General features: G+C 42.4%; 1 long non-coding RNA gene across 1 annotated transcript; it reads right to left on the bottom strand.

The window, feature by feature from the left end:
* Positions 1 to 901: 901 nt before the first annotated feature.
* LOC131559511 (uncharacterized) lies at positions 902 to 5,434 on the bottom strand. The gene is made up of 3 exons (XR_009274889.1): positions 5,371 to 5,434; positions 4,999 to 5,108; positions 902 to 1,120 (listed from the first exon to the last, which is right to left on the bottom strand). It is a non-coding gene; the product is annotated as an uncharacterized LOC131559511 (long non-coding RNA).
* Between the last annotated feature and the right edge of the window lie 17,647 nt (positions 5,435 to 23,081).

Here is a 23,081-nt window from a genome sequence, read left to right as displayed (position 1 = left end):
TGCTCTGGCTTTGCTTTCCCTTGCAAGTCCTCAGATTCAGACATTTTGGGACATCTGTGACCCACACAGAACTCCAAATTTACTTCTGTCCTGTCCATCATTGCTCAGTGCCCTGAGCTACAGTGCTCTTTCTGGCACACATTGCTCTGGCTCTTACTCGCACCACCCCAGACCTCCAGGCTTCCATGTACCCCCAAATCCAGAGATGAGTCTTTTGGGAACAACTCTCAAGCAGAACTACAAGTGCAACAGAGGAACGCTCCACAAACCTCAGCAGCAGTTTTGGTGAAAAAACAGTAAGTGGCCAAATGCCTCACCTGGTATCAATTTTTAAACCTCATTTCTGCCTCTGTCAGGGTCGGGATTGAAGCACTTGAGACAGTACTTCATGTTCAGACTCAGACGGTCCTACCATCATGCAGGAACATTTCCAATGTTGGATGTGGCTCTAAACTGGTTTCTGCTGGTACAAGCCCTCCACAGCCTGTAGCTGCAGGGAGTACTGGCTGGGGACTGTTGGGAAGTGTTTTAACTCCTGAACATTAACTTTTTAGTTTTTCATCACAAGAAATTAAAGGTACATTGAGCTGCTAGCAGAGACATCTTTCAGATGGAGGGTAAAACAGGATATTCAAAGAAAGCCTGTCACTTCTTACACGAAGAGAGAAGCTAACCTAACTTCTGGGGTAGCTTTAATTTGACTGAGGGGGAGATTTTTTGTTTGGGGGCAGCAAAGAGAAATGGAAAAAAATTATTTTTGTTCCTTTTTTTTTTTTTACAAAACTTTCAAGAGGACTTTAAAGTGCCATAGCTGAAAGTGACTTTTTGGAAGTGCATAATGCCTTCAATCTCTTAAATTCACTCAGTGGCCAACTTCCTTTGTGTGGGAAGGCAGGTGAGTGGGAGGATATATTTCACATAGTAATTGAAGGGAAAATATGCATTAAAATCACACAGACTAGCACACTCCAAAGCATTGAGTCAGCTGCCCTTGCAGCCACGAGGGCCAGCCGTGTCCTGGGATGCCTCAGGCTCAGCATCAGCAGCCTGTCAGGGGAGGTGATTGTCCTGCTCTGCCCTGGTGTGGCATCACCTCGAGCCTTGTGTGCAGTTTTGGGTGCTACAATAGAAGAAAGATAGAGGGGTATTAGAAAGCATCTAAAGAAAAGCTAAGAAGGTGGCAAAGGGCCTGGAGGTGAAGCTCTATGAGGAGCAGCTGAGGTCACTTGGTCCATTCAAGCTGAGGAAGAGGAGGCTGAGGGGAGACCTCACTGCAGTTACAACTTCCTCCAGAGGGGAAGAGGAGGGGCAGGCACTGATCTCAGTGGTGACTATGACAGGACCCAGGGGAATGGCCTGATGTTGAGCCAGGGTAGGTTCTTTACCCAGAGGTGGTTGGACACTGGAACAGGCTCCCCATGGAGGTGGTCACAGCAGCAAGCCTGACAGAGTTTGGACAATGCACATGGTGTGATTTTGGTAGTTCTCCCGCACAGGGCCAGGAGCTGGATTTTTTGGGATCTGTGTTTGGGATCCCTTCCAACTCAACAGATGAACAATTCTACACCACTTGAGCTACTTCTAGCACAACAGAATTCTTTTGTAAGTGATTTGAGTTCAAACAGACACCAGCCCTTTAAACAGGTCATCTTCTATGCAGGAATGAATGGAGTCTGTTCCAGTAGGAACCTCACCAGTGCAAGGTCCCATGCAATCACTTGGTTTCAGCCAGGAGTAATGTCATGGGTTGCCAAGGGCTCTAGCACGATAAATATACACCAGAGTTTTACTCAGACTTGCAGAACAGGCAAGAGGAAAGCCCTGTTCAGTACAGACAGTCCCTGCCATATCACCAGAGGCCACAGCCACAGCTCAGCTGCCCCACACAGGAGCTACAGCCCTGAGGTAGCATGGAGAGCCAGGAAGCAGTGACTGTCAGGATTCTGGCAAATACCAGAGGCTGGCAGAAATGTTTCCCCTTCTCCATCTGTCAGGGGTTTTTTTTGTCCTTGTCTCCAAGCTCACAAAAGGAAGGCATAAATTTTTCTCAGCATATAAAGTTCCAGCAGAATCACTTTCAATTACTATTTAAGTCCCATAAATGACACCATATAATCCAAATGAAATAGCACCAAGCTAAACTTGGTGCTACAAAGCATTACAACAGCTGAGTCTGCCCTTGATAAAGAGTGAAATCACCTGCCTCCTGGAAGCCAGCAGGTGTGTGCACAACAGGCAACCTCTGTCAAGGGCATTAGAAAAGGGAGTGGCTGGATATATTATGTTGTCCAGAGGCCCCATCTGCCACGATCTCCTACAACACACCCTGTCATCTTTAAGCACTGAAACCTTAAGAAATTTGTCAGAAATACCATGGTTGTGACACCACTTGCAATAAAACCAATGCTTAAACAGCACCTAGAGTTCCTTATCAGAGGATTGCCATTCCAGATCATAGATGACTGCTGAAATCCCAATGTGACAGCTAGCCATTAAAGAAGGAAAAAGTTAAAAGGTTAAAAATTAAATCTACCAAAATTCTTTGACAAAATGGGTCAGCCTCCTTTTCTCTTTCTTCTGACATTACAAATTGTGGTGGGAGGATGGAGCACAGTTTGAATGCTGAGCATTTATAATGTTTTGCTTATTAGCAAAGCCCTACCCCTAACCCTGCCCTTCTCCCTGTAAGTAATAATGTGGAGAAATGATGCAGAAGTCTTCCAAGTGTGATGCATGTCAACTATATGAGGAACTGGCTGCTTCTGGACATCCCAGGAGAGCAATTAGCATCTTCAGGGTCACTTAACTTTTGGTCCATTGCAGAGATTGCTCCTAAAATAGAGGCACATCATCTTGTGCTTGTTCAACAGATGGTACTGAAGCATGAACTACTTTCATGGCAATGTACATTTGGCAATATCATAAAAGTGGGAGAAGCAGTTTTCTGAGCAATAAAACTACTGGCTGGAATGCAACTGGCCTGTTTTACATATAACCAGTATTTTCGGCACAAATGCCTGCTTTAATGTAAACATCTCTTTTCTACGAAGGTGTGCAAAAAATGACAGGAAGGAAAGAGGCAAAAAGGAAGAGGTGAAACCGAATCCCTGAAGTGTTTGCATCCATCACTGTACATCAGAAAGATCTCTTAAGGCTTCTCTTGGTGGATATCAGGTCCTACTTTACTGTGCTCAAACCACTGTAGTTGAATTGGGATGGTTTCAAGCAGCTTGGCAGCAACCCTTAGCTTAAACAGCAAGATGGCAAGAAGGTTAGGAAGACATCTTCCTGGGAAGAAAACAAAAGCTGACATCAAAAATTATCAGTTCACATCCCAGCTAGCACAGTTGAACTCCTTGGCTCTGAATTTGCATCCCTGCCCTTGCAGTTCTAATGCCTGGTGATGTGCTCTGATCTTTATTGGTTTACTTGTCCTGTTGACTGGAAATGGTGTTTTGGCAACAGTCTGCTATTTACTGTGGCACCACAGCCCTGAACATCCTTTAAGACATGCTGGGGCTTAGCTGGCCAAATTCTTGTGCTGGCCTTTCAACTCTCATTGAGAGCCAAGTGCCTAGCTTGATACATCCTTTTCAAAAATCCCAGATTCTGGGTTTTGGTAGCATTTTTAAAAATATCTATTTTTAAAACTAACTCATTTCCATCTAGCACTTCAACCCAATCAGTGCTATACAGCCTTCTGATGCTACTGGGAAAATCTTTTAAACAAATGTTCACTAAACTCTAGTAAGTGAAATGATAAACTATACATCAAATAATGAATTAAATAATTCCATTTCCCTGTGTTCTTCTTGCACGAGAATGATGCACCAGCACACTGCTTTTAGGATTATTGGTTTGTGTGTGCAGAGCTTCCACCTGTCATTCCTCAGTTTAACAGGTTGTTCTGAACAGCACTTGTGCTCTCCAGGAAAACAAGAGTCCAAAGGGCAAGCAAGTCACATCCACAACTAACAATCTCCATGGAAGGTACAGATCCTTTTAAAAGCTGATGGATTAGATTATATCTGCTTCAATGGGCAGTCACCAGTAACAATCCAAATTAATTTTACAGCTGACAGCTTAAAGGTTGGATGAATAATCTGTCCTCTTAAAAGGGGAAACTTCCCTTTTCTGAAAGATCCTGAACTTTCCAGAGGGGATCTATACAGATGTAAGATGTTACAACAGCTTTAGAGGCTATGAAAACAAGGAATTTTTTGTCACTTTGCATACTTCACTCATTACTGCAGAGCAGAGTAACTCCAAAGCACGCCTTGCAGAGGGGCAGTGGCTCCATGGACTATCTCCTCTGCCAGAGGTGATGTGGCTTTGCAGTCCTTTAGTCCCCATAAGTGCCTGGCTAAGGAGCTGTACCTGTCACCTCTGTTGCTACTTGAGAGATTAAGCATGTAACTCCTTTCAGGTAAATACTACATGTGCTTCTACAGCAGTACACTTGCTCAAATTAACTGTCACTGCAAAACTGCTCCTTTTTGGTGAGAAATAAGAGTGCCCAGGGAGAATGGAAACAGGAGGAGAACAGGGTGGGGGGGAAGCAGTTATCAAGGGCATGGCAGAAAATTACTGCCTTATTTCTCTGTGGAGCTCATACCTCCATGTGATACCAAAGCAATGAAATAAAAACTTAAAGCAGTTGATCAGGAATCAAACTGTCCAGAAGAGGAAATCAGGAGGTCAAGGGCAATGAAACATTGAAACTAGGGTTTTTTCTTGTTGAAGGAGCACTGCTGCTACTGCACTAAGCAGAGGTAGGACTCAGTGTGTGGCTGCAAGCACTGCAGGAGAGGCCATAAGCACATTGCATGGGCTTTCTGTCAGACTCTGCTGTCATCTTTACAGAGCAGACACTGCTGGGGCTTTCTGCCAGGACTAAGCTCTTCACTCTCAGTTACTGACTTCTTTGTGCTAATGCACTCTGAGAGTGGCACTCAATGACAGATAGAGGGAAAGAATCATTGTCATGGGAATACTCACCAGGCCCATCTAGTACAGAGATGTGAGCAGCCTTGCCTGGGTCCCAGGCAGGTGGGTGTCTTGTAGCTTCAAAGCACTGTGTCCTTTTGAGTGATTTCTAATTCCTGTAGCTGAGGAAAGCAGGAGATAATGCAAGATGTGCTTTTGCTTCTTAGTGGTTATCAGAGGGAATTATAATGGAGCATTTTCAAAATTAATTCATTTCCTATATCCAGCATACTTAATTAATCTGGGGAATAAAACTGATTAAGTTTCTCTTGTAGAAAGCATATTTTTTCTTCACCAGAACTTGATCTTGCTTTTACTATTAATATATGGTTTGGTGAGATAACTACAACCAATTTAAATGATTTGTTGCGGCATCAATCTTACCTAGTCTATATGCCAGTTCTGATTCTACAAGGGGTACGTATATCCACAATGCAGCAAGTCTTTGTCTGAAGGTAGATGATTCAAAATTAAAGTTAAAACAATGAATATATTGACCTGAGTAGCCAAGAGATTCTGATTAACTATCAAAATTTTATTTGCTGTTCTCCTGTTTAAGAGGTCCCCAGATTTTAACTTGCCCAGGTCTTAAGATACAGAAAGAGTAATATTGATTGCTGTCTGCATTCTCATTAGAACTTTTGATTTTCTAAACAAGCCTTATAGATAAGAGAAATTATTTACATTTTTCTTTAGAGGATTAAAGATTTGATGGAGTAACTCCTTTCCTTTTGTGTATGAACTGACCTATTTCATGTGTCACTGGAGCTTGGTGCTGTATAAAAGCATGGGCTGAGGAAGAAGTTAAGACAGGCACAGGCAAAAGAAAAACGAGCTTTAGCAGAGAAACAGAAGATGTGAGGAACTTATTTAGCAGTGGTGGTGCTATTCCTTTCAATGAGATTCCTTAATTTGCCTCCCCTTGTTCCTCAGCTCTCCTTCTCTGGACACAGCAGCCTGCCATCCATGTCCTGTTCCTTCTATAACTCATTTATCCATGTGGATATGTGGGCCACATTCCCTCTTGGTATCCCACCAGCTACAGTGCTTGCTTTGGCCACGTGAGCTTTACTGCCTCACCTGGGCTCTGCCATGAGAAGCTGGAACACCGCTGTTAGCCAACAGATAAATCTTGCTCTCAGGAGGTGCTGCCAGCCCCCCTGCCCTCCCCAGACATCAGTAGATAGCCACAATGCATCCTCTAAGAGACACCCATTGACTAGTAAAGAAGTAGCAGCAGCCAAAATGCAGTGCAAAGTCTGATCTTGCTGTCAGACAGCTATAAAGAATCTCAATTTCTTTGATTTAATTTCACTTTGACTACAGCAGCACCACCTTTAATGGTGTGACTGCCAACTTCATGGCAGTGGTTTTTTTCTTTGCGGAAGCTCTTGCATTTGCGTCACAAGTGGGAAAGACTCCAAGCTTTTATTTTAAATGAAATATGGTCAGATCCTGAATAATGATCCAAAAGCTCCCTAAAGGACCATAACCCAGAAGGTGGGAGGGGTGAGGCAAAAAACACATGATAAACTCTTCTCATGATCTTTGAACACCTGGCAGAGCCAAAAGGAAAGTCTGGGGTTTGAGGAGCTTTTGACACTTTAGCGGCCACAGACTTTCACTCAGTCCTTTGTCATCTGTAACTTGGGTTGAAAATCAACATTCAGGATGCATGAGGTGAAGAAGGAATACCTTGAATCAATTCCAGGGAAGGGAAAGGGAATCTTGCAGAACAGAAAAGCAAGACTTACAAACATTCTGGAAAGGAGATAGGATCAAATGAAATGCAACTGAAAAAAACCCAAAAAACCCAGAAAATTGCCACACTTTGTGTCAACAAGAAAAGGGTCTGGGAGGAAGTGAGGTGCAGTGCAATGGGCCAAAACATGCCAAAACTAACCTCACAGATACTGAAAAGCAGGAGAAAAAAATCAAGGAGGAAGACACAGCTTTGATGGGGAAGATATGAGAGATATGGCATGGATCCTGAAAAACAAAAAACACAAAAAAAAAAAAAAAGCAACAAAACAAAACAAAAAAAACCCCCCAAAATTCTCCACCAAAGTGAAAGCCATCAAAAGGCATAAGGCATAGGATGCCATGGAGTGCAGGGACATAGACCAAAGCTTGCCAAAATTGATCCCCATTGAAATGCTGGAAACAGAAAAGAAGGACTTACAAACACTCTGGAATGGAGCTACAATCAAAGGAAATGCAACTGAAGGAAAAAAACAGAAAATTGGGAAACTTAGTGACTACAAGAAAATGGATCAGGATTACATGCGGTGCAGTGCAAAGGGCCAAAACATGCCAAAACTAACCTGACAGATATAGGAAAATTAGGAGAAAAAAATCAAGGAGGAAGACAGAACTTTGATGAGGAAGATATGACAGCTATGGCATGGGTACTGAAAAACCAAAAAAAAAATCTTTGCCAAAGTGAAAGCCATCTAAAGGCATGAGATGCCATGAAGTGCAGGGACATGTACCAAAGCTTGCCAGAATTGATTCCCATTGAAATGCTCAGTGGGGATTAATTCTTGAGTTCCTGCCACTGTTAAAGCTGTTCCATGTCTGAAATGCTGACCCTAAAAGCTTGGCCTGGCCAGACACTGCTGTTTGGACAAGGAAAGTCTGCCCAGGTGCTTTTAATTACCAGGAAAATAGTTTTCCAAAAATAGCTTGCTGGCTGTTTGCCAGACCTATTTCTTCTGACAGGAAAAGTAAAATGTAAACAACCAGCACTTCATAACAGAGCACAGAAACCCTCTCCAACTGGAGCAGGACTCTGGAAAGCCTGTGCTATCTCCTTGCCTCTTTACCCTGGGCTATCTCCTGAGCAGAGTTATCCCACCACTCACCTTAGCAGCTTGCCATGGTACATCGTGGGAGCTCCCTCTCACTGCAGGAAACATTGCAGTGCTGAGGAATCCACTGGCTCTTGCTACAGAGATGCTGCTTGGGAGAGCAGATCAAACAGGGAGCTACTGCCCCACAAATGCTTATATAGCCCTTGGGCACTCCAAAAGAGACCAGTCCTAACCAGCTGCTTCTGAGTGGCAAAACTGGGCCCACCTAAAAATGATTGAGAAGGAGGAGTTCTCACCTGAAACTGATTGAGAAGGAGGGGTTCTCTCATTTAGTCCTGTCTTTGGCATTTATTTCTTTTTTAAACCTACTACTATGGCTGCTGTCAGCTTTTGCTGAATTTCAGAACTACTTTTGGGTTATGTGGCACTCTGCCTACAGGTGATATAGTTGTAGAGGTACTTCATGGTATCTCATGTGTTGCAACATCTCCAAAGGCAGCTCTTTAGGGAGAATTTCACTTTCCCTTTCCTTGATCTGTGCCTGGGAATGTCTTACAGGAGGCAGACTCCTGTGAAAAGTATCTCCTGATAACTCTAAGCATATGGGGAGGCAACAAAGAGTATTTTCTGGGTTCTGTCACCTATGAATAACATTCTGTCAGGAAGAAGATGAGACAGAGAATGTTATAGTGAATAAATAGAGCTTCACTCTTTGCAGTAGCTGCAAGGCAGCTCATGACTCCAATTCTCCTTTTGCATCCTTGTTCCCTGCTGGCACAGCATCTGTGCTGAGTCTTTCAGCATTGAAAGTTCCCTATTTCTGGAGCCTTTAGCCAAAATACATGACAGGAGATACATTCTTATTAGTGCTCTAGTTTCTAGTATGGCAATTTTTGGAAGGCATCCAGAGGACATGTTAAAAGATGAGGAAATGGCATGGTTGATTACTCAGATATTACTGTTAATCCCAGTGATGCCTTGGGATTATCAGGAGCAAAGTTTCTTTGCTGGTGAGTGCTACACAAATATGTAGGATAACATTTGCAATACAGAGGTGATGGGTAGGAGACACAGATAAGGGAAGGTGTTTAGGGATGGCACAGTAAGTGATTAAGGAGCTTGGCCAAGGTTGTAGAAATAGATCATGTGAGAGCCAGAAACTGAGATGATGTCTGCTGAGTCATAAAACACGAGTTTACTCATCTGAATTTTTTCCCATTGCATAAATGCCAAGGAACTCATCTGCGATGTAACACACACACAAGTTGCTTAAATGCAACTGAACTCAGTAAACAGAGAGTGGTTTCATGAGCTTAAAGAATGGAAGACTTTCATTTTACAGAGGGTGAAAAATAAATCACTTCTTTGCAGGGAAGGCATTGGCTGGGCAGTGTCACTGTTGTGCTTGGTTCCAACAGGGAGATGACTCAGTAGTGCTGACACTGATGCTGCTGTTGTCTCCCTTGCACATCTGACTTCCTTGCTTTGGGCAGTTTTTCCAACTGCACCTATCCTCCACAGGTCTCCAGCCCATTTAAAGTCTCCCCAGCCATTCCCATTCAACCATTCAAAGTCTCCAGAGCCACAGTCAGGTCAGGAGGGAGCTCTGTGAAATCACTGCTGTCTGCTGCAGGTACAATGCCAGGGGAGGCTTCCAGCTCAATGGAGTCCTTGCAATTTACAGTAAAGAGAGGCTGAAAGAGGATGTCAGGAGGGAATTGTGTTGCAGAGCACTGCAGATTGAATTGGGAATTTCTCCTCTGGAGATCAGTTGTGAAAAAAACAACAAAACATCATCTTGCTTCCTCTTCACAAGAGGTCAGGCAAGGCAGAGAGTTGGTGTCAGCCCCAGCCAGATGAAATTAGCAAGAATTAGCAAAAATGCAGTGCTCATAAGTAACCTTGATAAAAATTAAGACCTTTATATGGCACCAAATAATGCAAAGGAGGGCTTCCTCAGAGGACCTTGGAAACATCAGCATGGTGCCATGGGCAAACAAACAGCTAATTCAGTCACTAAAGAAATCTGATGCTTTCTGGGGAGGCTCTGGGAAGTGAAGTGGTGATGTGACACAGAGTGATAAAGAATGAATCAAAGCTGCAGCAGAGGTTTCCAATGCGTAGGAAAAAAGCTCTAGTTGGCCAGAGTCTGACTGTTTGCCCTGTCAGCCTCTGATCGGGCAGAATTCTCTCAGCTCTTCCTTTAACTTGCATCATTTAACCAATTCATTGAAGACAATGTGGCTGCATCTGGGCTTGAGTATAACACACAAAAGAAATGCTTTACTGCACTGCTGTCTTGAAGTGCTTCCCAAAATCACGGGAATAGCCTCTCTGGCATTGCCTACACTAGAGTTTGGCTCAACATTTCCCACCAGTGCACATCAGCTGTCATGGAGAGGCAGCAAAAGTGTGGACTCATGAGCAAAGCAGAATTTGAATTTGCATATTTAAATTCTGAGTCCATGAGAAAAGACTTTTAAAAGTCTTAAATGTATTAGGAGCTTAGCTAGCATTGCTTTGTCCATTCTAGAAAGAAAATCTGTACCTCAGAATCCATATAGAAGTTTCTAGAAAAGTAATTTGGCTTTCAAAGTAACATCTGTTCTCATCTCCAGTGGGACTTGCATACATCCAGAACTTATGAAAAAGCAATATATTCTTCTATAGGAGGCCAAACCTGAACATTTATTAACACAACTTTAATACATCCACATTTACAAGGTATCAACCTTCCTTTAAAATATTATTTTGCTAAGTTATTTTTCTTATTATCCAGAAGTTGTTCATGCAGTGCTGTTTAATAGGTTGGGTGTTAAAGAGGTCACACTCAAATTGTGAAATTGGGTGAATTCACACTCAGAAGATTGAGTGTAGAAATGAACACTATGTCAAAACAAACCTCAAACAAAGAAAATTATTGAAAATTTTGGTCTGCTTGGGTGGTTCCTGCAATTTGTCTTTTTGTAAAATGGCTTCTTGCCTGAGGAAAAATTTAAATGCTCTTGGTTTTTGAATATTGTCCAATGAAAATTTCTGAAGGTTATTTTTTTCCATTTGAGAACAGAAACATGTCCGCTCCATGGTCCCCTGCCCACAGCTGTTAAAAGATATGTAAAAGCACAGAAAGGAGCCCAACCCAAAACAGTAGTTATTAAACTTCCCCCTTCCTCTTATTTTGCAATAACAGTTCAGAAACATGCACAGTTAACTTTTCATCATGAAAATTATTCTCATCTATGTTGCTAATACACCCATAGAACTGATAAGCTAAGAATATTTCCTGAGTTTTTTATTATTTCCACTATTTATTTCCATGCCAAGCAGAAGCATGTTCTCTACCCACTTTGAAATTCATATTCAAAGATACATTACCTGTGGAAAGGCAGACTTTAGGAGTTTCTTTCTTTTCTCTATTTTTGTTCTATCTAATGCTTTTATAGAAAGATGTTTAGGAATCTGATCACTCAGTGCTCTGAAAGGACTTTTATTAGCAACAACAAGGACTCATAGGCCAAGGCAGTACATAGGCAAGAAATTTCTTCTTTTAACATCAGGTTCCCTAAACAAAGGAATCTATTGATCATCTAAACTTTAATGCAGAGCACTCAGCTTTCTGTACATTGCCTACAAAAGCTACTCTAACTTCCCAACAGGAAAATGATGCCAGACTGACTTCCTAAGGCACCCTAAAAATGGTTTGATCTCTTGTGAAAACTAGAAATTACATGGCTATTCTTAATACTCCTATAAATATTGCTAATATTCCCTTTTAATAGGTTGCTAAGAAAATTCTGTATTATCTTACTGAAGCAGCATTCTGCAGGTTCTTACTACACAACCATACTTTAGTAGTGGCAGGAAGAGGATTTTAAGCACAGACACCCACAGCACTTGTCACAGGAGCCCAAGAGGACCTCTGTGAGTGGGAGCTCTCTTTCTGCTCAACTCTGCTGCTCTTGAGTCTCATGAGCCTTGCTGGTGTTGGCCTCGCTCGAGTGAACTGTCCCCCAGCTGAGTCCCTGCGTTTGAGCACAAAGCCCCCCAGCCTTGCCATCCCAGGGGACTGTGTGTGCCACTTCAGGGCTGGGCTACTTGGATTTGACAAGTTTGGTAGGACTGGCCACATTGGGTCTCAACCAGGTGACAGCTCTGCTGCCATGGCAGGTGCTGTGTTCTGAGGGAAGTTGGGCTGAGAGGTGACATCAGACGTCCTGTTAGCCCGATATCCTCCTCTAAATTACAATTTAGGCCAGCAGCAGCACCCTTGGGAAGAAAAGGAAAAGAGAATAACACCATGCTAAAGATGTAGTAATGGTTTCCCAGAGTCTTGCCAGCAGGTTTTCTGCAGCATCCAATCTGCAGCTCAGAGTGTGAAAATACAGGGGTTTGTAGTGCATCTACATGGTTAGACCCTGCCATTGACACTTTGCTATGTGAAAGAACAAAATTCAACAAGAAGAAAAATACAGATGTTTCTTTCTTCAAAATTTAAATCAGACTTTTAAATACCAGAATCATTTGATGTAAGCCTGGGGAATTTTTTAGAAAAGAAACTAAAGAGCAAGAAAGAAGGACCATACCAGCCTGCTCTGATCTCATATTCCCTTGTCTACAGCTCACCCATTTGGCTCTGTTGAGCTGAATTGGTACTGATAATATGGTAAACTGCAAACTGGGTGAGGTTATGCCGGTAGTACAGGCAGTCATCCTGTCTTAGCAAAACCATTTTCAGAGGAACAAGGGGAAGGACTAGGAGAACCTTTGTAAAGTGCACAACTATATCAGTGCTTTTATGGCTTGGTTACTGGAAGCCCTACACATGTTTTAGTTGATAAGGCAATCACAAGGTTTTCATTCTCATCTGAATAAGAATATTTAATCTTTGCAGGATAAGGTCCCATGTGCTAAATTAAATTTCCTGCCAGCTCAGCAAACAGTTTTGCTACTTTGAACTGCATTGTGCATGATTTCCTTTCATCACAGGATGCATTCTGTCTTGAGCATCAACAGCCAAGAGGGAAAAGCCCAGTCTGCTCCAGCACAAGCATGAACATGCTGTGGTATTCAGAGGCACCATGCACCAGCAGGCAGCTGGGGTGGGATGCAGGTGACAAAGCAGAGGGACCTGTAATGGGGACGAGTCTGTCTGAATGAGTCACTTTAATTGTCCATGAAGAAAAAAGGCAACTTGGTGGCACAGTGCAACCCATCTGATGGAAGTGCCTGGCTATTCTAAAAGGGCCTCTTTCTCTGCACTGGTTTTCAAGGATGTGTGGAAAATCCAAAGCTCAGGTGTTGACAGGCACATTGCAGATCTCTGTGATCAGGAGGGAAGGATCTGACCTCCAGTTCCCCCCAGTTCTAGCTAATAGAAGCCTTTGCCAAGTAGGTTTGAGGAGGCTTCTCTAGGTTCCCTCCTCACTCATCTATGAGTATGTTTAAAAATGTCTCATGCTTATAGGCTGAATTTGGCCATTTCATTGCAGAGTTACCTAAAAACCTAAAGCAGAGAAAGCTGGTCATATTTTTCTTTCAAGGGAAGAGAAGGAAGAGGGAGAGGAACTAATGGCATTATTGCAAAAGCAGAGGTTTTCTTTTCACATCATGTAACTGCAATGAATTTAAAACATTGCATCTTGGTAAAGTGCACCAAATATTTGTGCTGAATATTTTCTATTGAAGTTTTATCTCTTTTAATTCTTTGATAAACTTTCTTTATTTCTGTTTTTACTACATGAGGGTGGGTGACACTTGTGATTTCAAAGATTTTCAACAAACAGAATGGCTGCTACAGTACAAAGCAAAAGGGAGACTGGGGTCCCCTGTTGACAGGGAACAGAAAATCATTTGCCTTTTGGTTAACTCCATTCACAGTTCAGCCTCATCTCAGCTTTTCTTGCATCATTTGGAGTTTGTAGCATTTTAGAGATTTGCTGACACAGGTTCAAATGTACAAGGATTTTGGCTATTAAAATCAAGCTCAAATATATATATAAATGTTGTTTGTCTGACCAGTGAAATGTGACAGGAAGATGAGTTGGACCTACAAATCTCAGTTCCTCAGTACCTCAAACTCTAGCCTTACTTGACCAGAGTAAGGGAACATGTCTGAAGAAGAAAAGCTTCATTTGCTATAAGAAGGAATTAAACATGTATAAACAGACATTAGGTTTTGGCAGGCTATTCTCTTTCCTAATCCTCAGTATTTCCCCAATTACTATACAGCCCAATCATTCTACATAAGTTGTTTTTATTAACACTATAAGAGGCCATCTGTCTGCAAATACCCAGTCAAATAATAGAAACCAACAGAAGAATAATCAAATTCAGCTACTGACAGATCGAAAAGATTTGTGTGCAGAATAAATATTTACTTTTTTAGGCACTTCAATATTATTCTGGATGTTTTCCAAGCAGTTATCATTTCAGGGTGGCAGGGAATGGTAACAATTCTTAACAATTCTCTCTCCACCCATTTCAAGAATTTTTACTTTCAGTCACCAAAGATGATGTAACATGAGGCCTTTCCAATCTGCATCATGTTATCACATCCCCAAAATAACGAGCATACTGTGATTGTTACAAGATCATAGAAAAAAAACCCAGCACATTGTGAACCCCAAAATTTTGACTCTTTTAGAGGTGTCACATCCAAAAGATCAGAGTTGCTCTACAAAACTATGGCTGCAAAAATGGGCAGGTCCTTTGAATGAGTCCCCTGGATCAATGCAGATGGATTTGGTTTAGTAATCAAAATGAAACTGCTTAGATTAATTGAACAGTTTCTGTTGAGAACTCTCCCACCAGGAAGCTTTTTCCAACCACTCTGCCCCCAGCCTGCAGGGGGTTGTGACCCATATGAAACAAGTTGCTTTGTTTTCTACAAATGGCCAGCAGGTTGTTCTAGGCAGCATCCCCATTCATCTTGCTCATCTTCTTTGTTTTCAATGGAAATATTGAATAGGACAAACAAGGCTGATTTAATACTGAAGATCTTAAAGGAAGCTTCTATGCAAATTGGTGTGTTTAAAAAACATAAATCAAAATAGTTTCTTCTCCCATCTAACGAGGCAGGACAAGAGGAAATAGACTCATTTTTTTCCAGGGGAGATTTAGATTGGATATTAGGAAAAATTTATTTGCCAAAAAGGTTATCAAGCAATGGAACAGGCTGCCAAGGGAAGTGGTTGAGTCACCCTCCCTGAATATGTTCAAAAAAAGGTTTGGATGTGGCACTTGGGGACATGGTTTAGTGGTGAACCACAGATGAGTTAATGGCTGGGTTTATGATCTTAGAGGTCTTTTCCAACCTTGCCAACCCTGATATTGTGTTATTTCACTGACTTACCTCAGAACTGAATTTGCCTCAGTGACCATAACGATTCCAACCTGTAACTGTGGGTTTTAAATAAAGTATCAAAATGTATCAAAAGCAGCTCAGCACAACAAAAGCCAATTAAATGTGATGATGAAAGATCTAAAGAGTTTTATGAAAATAGACTAAATTGCCTCTTGAATGATTATCTCTTGCATACAGAGATGCTTTAAATAAAACTTGTCTTTCTTAGAAAATGTTGCCTTCGAAATAAATTCCTGGTTCTTAAGAAAATGAAATTTCAGGAGGGATGTCTTTTCATAACTACCTTACACTGCAGAGTTATGATATACTGAGAACAATACCACAGTAACCAAAAAGGTACACATGTAGCAGGTTTGTGTAAAAAAATTACATAAATGTTTGCAATGTGGTCTGAAGTTCTATCATTACTGTTTAGGGAACAAAAACTTTTCACCAGGGAAAACTACAGCTGCCAAAAATTGGCTATCATGTAATAGCTGGGGGAAAAAAAGAGTGAAAGAGGGAGAGGGAAAAAAAACCTCACTCTGCATCTCCTCATGGTCCCTGGAGTATCTATCTATCCAGACCAGATGTTAGGAGGGAAGGATGTGCTTGTGCTGCCTGCTGCACAGCAAACAATTATGCTCTTTGCAGTAGGGTAAGTAGAGGCTGTCAGAAATGCTGGGGTACTCATTCTCATGGAAAGGAACGGGCAGGACAAACCTCCTGTTCTTAATTGTAGTTCCCACCTTCAGAGGACCAAGGGACAATTCCTGGCTGGGATGTCTGGTAAATTGACTCCTCTCATTTTGTGCCTTGGCCACTTCTATGATGGCTTTATTTGGAGTCATGCTATAAAATGACTCATTCATTTTAAAATCACAACAGTCATGTTAATAGATACTAGTTATTATACATTGCGGCACAGTTAAATAGTTGTTATAAACTACATTTGTATTTGCTTTGCAGATTTTAAAAAGCACCAAAACAGTGCATTTGGAAAACAGTTCTCCAATGACAAAAACTCCACTAGTAAAACATATTCCATTTCCTGCTTAAGCTATACTCTTCTAAGGCACTTACCACCCACATAGCTCAGTAGAGGGAAGGCACTGAATTTCAGAGCTCAGAGAGGGACCAGCAATAAAAAAATGCTCTTCAGCTGTTAAAGCCACACACCATTTTGCTGGGCCTGAGAAAAGGATGGACAAGTAGCAGGAGAGTTAATGTCAGGAAATAATAATAACACTAATACTTCACTAATTACTCTTTTCCTCTGCACTCGATCGAAAGTGAGATTAGGACTGCAGCTAACCAAAAAATGAACCCCCCAAATTTATGTTAAGAATAAGAGGATACATCTGTTTCCTGCCTTAGCCAGATCTGCTCACCCTTGCCATCAGAATAGCTGCACTGAGACGCACAGTTCCAAAGATTAAAGCTGAGGGCCACTATTTTTACTCAGAAGAGCTCCAGAATATGCGTAAGTGTAGTTCATTATGTCATCTCTGCCTGTGACAATGCAGAAGTGCTGCCAAACAGGGAAACTCAGAATTGTGAAAAGCTCATTTGGGTGAATGCAAGTGAGAGATTAAGGAAATATCTATCCCAAAAGAGTTCTTTGTGCCATTTCTGGAAGTCAAAAAAGATTAGCTTACCATGGATTTAAGTAAGCACAGCACTGACATGTGGCTTTAGCAGGACTTTGCCAGTTTGTCCAATGTGTCTCAGCTCCTACAGTGAAAAGCCTTTTCAGTATTTTAGATCTGGAAAAGAGACGTTTTGAAAATGGACTCCTTCATTTAATTTTTCTTTTACATACTTCCAGTTTTGGCCTGTTGGCAAGATTTCTTAAAATATGAAAATTGCAAGGCAAAAGCTATTGGAGTGGGAATTCCTAGTCACACTGACAACTTATAACCATCTGTTACTGGTTACTCATGAGTGGTTGGAGTCCCCTTTGTGCTAAGCACTTCATGTATGCCTAGCAAATGAGAAAGTGCCTGCCCCAAATAGCTCAGAACAGACAGAGCTAAGATTTGCCCAAGACTGCAAGATGTACATGGCAGAACTGGGAAATGAGCCCGGGTTCTCCCATCTCAAATCCAATTCCAATTCATCTTTCTAGCTGAAATGGATTGGAAACTGTCCTATGTCTGTAAGGAAAAAAGTTCTGCACCACTGACAAATACACATAGGGTTTTGGTAGTCTGTGGCTGAATATAGGAGGATGTCTCAGTGCTGCAAAGGAAAAGCTAAATTATTGTTTAGGCTGAATAAAGATGGAGGCTACTGCCCATAGTGTTCAGAGTGCCAGCAGCAGAAATAATCCCTTTGTTTCACACAGGCTTCTCTCCCTGTGAAGCCTCTTGTCCCAAAGGAAGTAATAGTATAGGTTTTGTCATCCTTTTATCCCCTTCTCTAATATAAGCCCCATGACTTTCTGTCATTCTAGCAACTCTCTATCTTCGAAATTCCTGAACTAGGTTTCTACAAATCAGAAAAACCATTGGAAACCTTTTTAGTTGTCTTGTTTGTAGGTTTTGGTGGGGTTTTTGTCAAATATCTGAGAATCTGATTGGGCAGAGATCTGAGTACAGAGGAAGAAAGGGAGAAAATATCCCTTCTCAAATAAGCAGCCTGTTCCTGCTCCTTCTTGCCCAAAAGACCTGCTAATATCACAGCATCTTTGCTGTGATACAAGATCTCTATAACATCTTGAACCATTAATATATAGTGCTATACTGCATTCCTAACTCACACATTCAGTCATATAGAACAAATCCCAGCCCAGGGATATTCCTGGATTACTGGTATAGAACTGGTATATCCCTGACGGTGTTCAAGGCTAGGTTGGATGGAGCTCTGAGAAACCTGGTCTAGTGTGAGTGTCCCTGCCTGTGGCAGGGAGGGTGGAACAAGATGCTCTTGAAGGTCTTTTCCTGCCCAGAGCATTCTATACTTCCACTGGAGGCTCAGAGCTTGGGAGGTGTGGGAGGTCCAGAGAAGCCACATGCAGGAATTGCAAGTGTTGCTGCAGCAATTCCCTCTGTGGCAGGCAAACAGCAGGAGCTGTCATGTGCCCAAGGAGACAACAGGTTTGTGTTTGTCCTACTGACCTGCAACCAGGTCTGTTTCTCACAGTCCTTCCATACAGGAACAGAGGAGGTCACAGCTACAAACTGCAGGCCAGGAGCTGTGGCAGTGTCCACGCAGCTGCTCTGTGCTACGTCTGCCTTAACGTTGTATTACCACCAATTTTGGAGCCCAGGCAGTCCTCACACAGAGCTCCTTTGCCCCAGCTTTGCAAGGAATTAGTTTTTGGAACCAAAAGGCACTTAATTGTAATGTAAATGTAGAACCATGGAAGGTAGTGCCTGGGTTTTTGACAGCATGATTCACAGTGGTTACTTTTGTCTTTTCAATGCAAGCGATGTAATTAGGAAAAGCACAGTCAGATCGAGGTGGCCTTGCAGGAGGAGACAGAACTACAGAGATGAGGCACATAACAGAGAAGTGGAAAATCAGCCCTCCTCCACAGTTCATGCAGCACTCACAGTGCCAGCTTTGAACTGTTCTGCAGAGTATTTTGAATAACACATTACATATACGCCTGGAATAAAACATCGGGACTCTAACACTACATTGATTGGATTTTGTAAGTGGTTAACTCATAAATCCTCTTAATGAAACAAATGCATCCAGGCTGAAGACTGAGGTTGGTTTTAGTTTTTTTTTTTTTTCTTTTTAAGTCACTACTGCCAATTTTTAGCTGTAAGGGAGGGTGTTACATGTGCAGTTTCTAATGTTACTGCTCAGCCTGCAGTGAGATTATGGTATTGTTAAAATGAAGGAATTCCTGTTCCGTGGTGTTGGTTTTGGCTGATCCTGTATTGTAAGTTAACTTTGTGTGATGTATTTTCTTTAGAACAAATTTCCTTCAATTCATCAGCAGAGGTTCAAGCTGCTCTAGTAATAGTTTGTGACATTTTTGGAAGTAGTTTTGAACTTACCAAAGCAAAGTTAACAGAATGTTGAGAACACTCCCTTGAGAATGACGTGTCTAATTTTTCTTTATCCTTCATCTTTTGTTTATACTCTTTTCCCTTTCAAGGCGATATCTTTCCAGGCCAGAAAAGTTGTAGTATGGAGCTTTTGACACAATCCTAGAGAGCTGCAGAAGAACTCAGAGCAGAGAAGAGCATTCTAATTATCTGCTAGAATAGAGGCCTTGAGCAGCAGAAATCAAGAGCAAACTTTCAGTCTGTTCCTGGCTTTCTCTCAGACTCACAGGATAATCATAATCTGTTCATTACAGTGGGGTATTTCAGACCCAGCCATAAAGACACCAAACAAATTATCAGTGGGGCAACTGGTGCAGAACCAGCAGGTCACCTGGGGAATTACCTCTCAACAAAAATAGGTTTGTGCTATGCTATGTGCATATAGGTATGTGCTATGCTTCACAAAGGACAGAAGCAATGAACACACAGAGCAAAACTGCAATGAGCTCTTTGACAGAGTATTCTGGATCATGACAAGAGCATGCCATTAAGTATTTAGTCAGGGGAAAGAGGTATGTTATTGTAGGTAACACAGGTAAGTCATCAGTCTTGGTAAATTACAAGTAAACCAGTATGCTCAGGCAAGCAGTGGAGAAAGATGGATTAAAATAATATAGTGTCATTAAGGAAAAGAAGTGACAAATTCTTTTGCTTTCAAGATAAAGATTGCTTGCTCTTTATTTTGCTTTGAAGATCTTTATATTTAACAAAAATGGACCATCTTGAAAAATTCTAATTGGCTCACTTCATAAAAATGCCTGTCCAAGTCTCTTCAAATCCTTTGAGAAAGGCAGAGAGGACTAGCAAAATGAAAAAACAATGGAAACAGTCAATGAATGACCTTGTCATATAGTCCTGTTTAAACATACACTTTCCTTAACAAGTGCAATAAACTACAGCTTTGAATCGGATACGGAAAGAAATATCCCCCCTGAAAAGTAAGATTTTGCTCAGCCGTGAAAGCTGCTCTCTTTAATGTGGCAACAACAGGAATACAAGAGCTTCACATTCCCCTTTTATATGTTTAACCTTTGACAAAAAGGTTAAACACTTTCCTCACAACTGACTCACATCAGGAAACGCAGGGACTCCACTCTCCAGATGAAGCCTGGCTAGCTGGAAATGCAATGTCAGCATCCAAGTGCATTAAGACAAGGATTCCTTGTGCAGTTCCTAGTGCTGCTGCAGGGGCAGGAAGTGGGTCAGCAAGAGGGTCTTTTACAGGCAAGAGGGAGATGAAATAGTGCCGAGAACAATAAGGAAGTTCAGGGTGGAGGGAGAATTAGCTCCCATCACAAGCATCTCTCTGAGATCTATTTTAAACACGTTAATGTATTAAAATCCCCCTAGCAACATAGCAGGAAAGTTTACAAAACATTAAATGGAATATCTATGAAAACTTTCTGTGCTTTCTATTCTTTGTCTTACGGATATTTCAGGGCCACATTCTCATCTGGTGTCAATATGCCTAATTCACTTCACTTGGCTGATGAATGTAAGCTCTAGTTTGGCTGGATGTGTTGGTTTGTTCATTGGAAGACTGGTGGTAAAACTCCTGAACCATAGCAGCTCCAAAGTCAATCAATTCTGCAAGTACTTAATACATCAAAAATTCAGGGTCATTGATTCTTAGTGCCCTAACTGGCTAGAGATGTCCAAGAGAATAAATACAGGCCCTGTCAGGTGGGACAGAGTTGCCTATGGAGTGCTGCAGAATGAATGCTGGAGGAAATGCAGAAGTGCTGAGCAGTGACATCTCCCCAGGATAAAGCACAAAGAAATTATCAGCGGTGAGTCCAAGGGTGACTCCTCACCTTATCTTAATATTTAGTGGGGTCACCTACACAGGTAAGAGTGTACTTGCACACCCAGGAGTGCAGATCCTCTACATGGAATATGCTGGAGAATGGGAAGAGAAGATAAATTGTTAGGAACATGGCAGTCAGCATCTGGAAGTAAGGTCTGCCTGCATCCATGGACAGACCATGGCTGGTATGATATCCAGGCAGCAGAGAGTCTGGAAAGGTCTTGGTAGGGGCAGATTGTGCTACTCCTCTTCCCCATTCTCTGTGACAGAAAGGGGAATAGAGGATGTGAAGAGCCAAGCACTGTTTTCAGGAGCAGATCCTGTCTGAGGTGACTTCTGAGCTTGCCAAATGCCCCAACTTAATCTCTCTCCTCTAGCCCCCACTGCTCTGTTCAACCTTTTTCCTTCTGTATCTTCATTTGACCCATTCTTCCCTGGCAGAGGAAAACCCACTAGAAAAAGTCACAGCACTCCAGGACTTTTTGTCTTCCAGGCTTCCTGGCTGCTGCACCTTTCCCTGCTGCTCACAGCCAGCCCACCCCACTGCCCTGCTCACCCTTCTCATGACATCTCATGGCCTCATGCAACAGCACACAGGGGAATATTTCTCCTGCCTGAAGCCTTCATTTTAGGGTGGAAGGGTGAGCTGGCACCTCTGCTTGGCCTAGGACACAAAAGCTCTTGCAAACCACAGCACAATATAAGGAGCTTAGGAAATGGTTGTGGCCAAGTTCCCGGTTCCCTTCTGCACAGTGAGGCAATTGTGAAACTCTGTAGCTCAGCACAGCATGGGATGGTGTCCCAGTGCTGTCCAAAAGTACTCCCTCCAAGACAATGTGCAGAGAGCATGTGAGGAAGAGGCCATTCCAGGACTCACTTGACTCAGAGGGAACAGAATTGCTTGTCACAGCAGCACAGACCCTTTCAGTCAAGTTGGTGTGGATGAAGGATTCACAGTATATTTGGGCACAGAAATGGAATCTTCTCTGGATTGAACCTGCAAGGAGGTGATCCTAAACCATGAACTAAAATTATAGAATAAAATCACATCTCTATGTGTCACCTGCCTGGTCTATCTGCTGCAGCTCTTATTATGTGTGCAATACAGCAAAGGGTAAATCCTAGCTCTGGAACATTGTGAGACTTCTCACTTTAGGTGAGACTTCTCACTTAAACTGGCTCTTGGTAAAGTGATTCAATGTCCCTTCAACAACAAAACCATAGAAATGAAAAAGAACTCCTCTGCATTTGAAGAGTGGTCAAAAAAAAGAGGAATTTTCTTGGACACTGAGATGAAGAGGTGAAAAGGTGTTACCAGAGCACTGACCTGCAGCACCTGTTGTATTTCACGGTGCTAACAGGGGACACAGCCACCACCTCAGTGTCCCCAGCAGACACACCCTGCAGTGAACTGCAGGGTTACACTGGCTTCACAAACGGCGCTATGGTGGCAGCCACCACCTTCCAAAATCACCACTCACCCAGGCTCCAGCATTTTGGTATCAGCTGTGCCCACCCTGTCCACCTCACAAGAAGCGTTTTGAGCCAAATATTTTTCATGGAGCCCACAGCATGTGTCACCGAAATTGTCATAGTAACGCTGCTTTTCCTGCAGCTTGGTATACGATGCAGCAAGCACCAGGTGGCGATATCATTACAAGATTAGCTGCGGCGTTACAAAATCATGCTGTGGCAGAAGTGTTGAAATTGTTACCAAGACACTGTCATAGAGCGTTATTGATCCAAAACCGGAAATTTTATCACTCTCTAGCAACTGCCTGATTTTTCAGGCACTGACTTTCAGATCCTCTGCAATACGGTAGGTTTGACCTTTAGAAGACCAAAAGGAAGCTCACATTGGTGTGGGATAACTGACAGCTTTCAGCAGGAATTTCTGAGACAGACTCTGAGTGGGCTTGCTCGTGGTTTTGTGTGCACATGCACATGTGTGTTTCAAAGAGTCAGAATAACTCGTGCAGGGGCAGAATGAGCTCCTGCCCTGCTCCTGGAAATGGCAGGCACTGTGCACCACTGCACTTTGCAGCAATTCCCCACTGGGGAAGAAAGGG

This window comes from Ammospiza caudacuta, chromosome 6 (assembly GCF_027887145.1).
Source record: "Ammospiza caudacuta isolate bAmmCau1 chromosome 6, bAmmCau1.pri, whole genome shotgun sequence".
Lineage (NCBI taxonomy): Eukaryota > Metazoa > Chordata > Aves > Passeriformes > Passerellidae > Ammospiza > Ammospiza caudacuta.
This window is presented reverse-complemented; position numbering and strand designations above follow the sequence as displayed.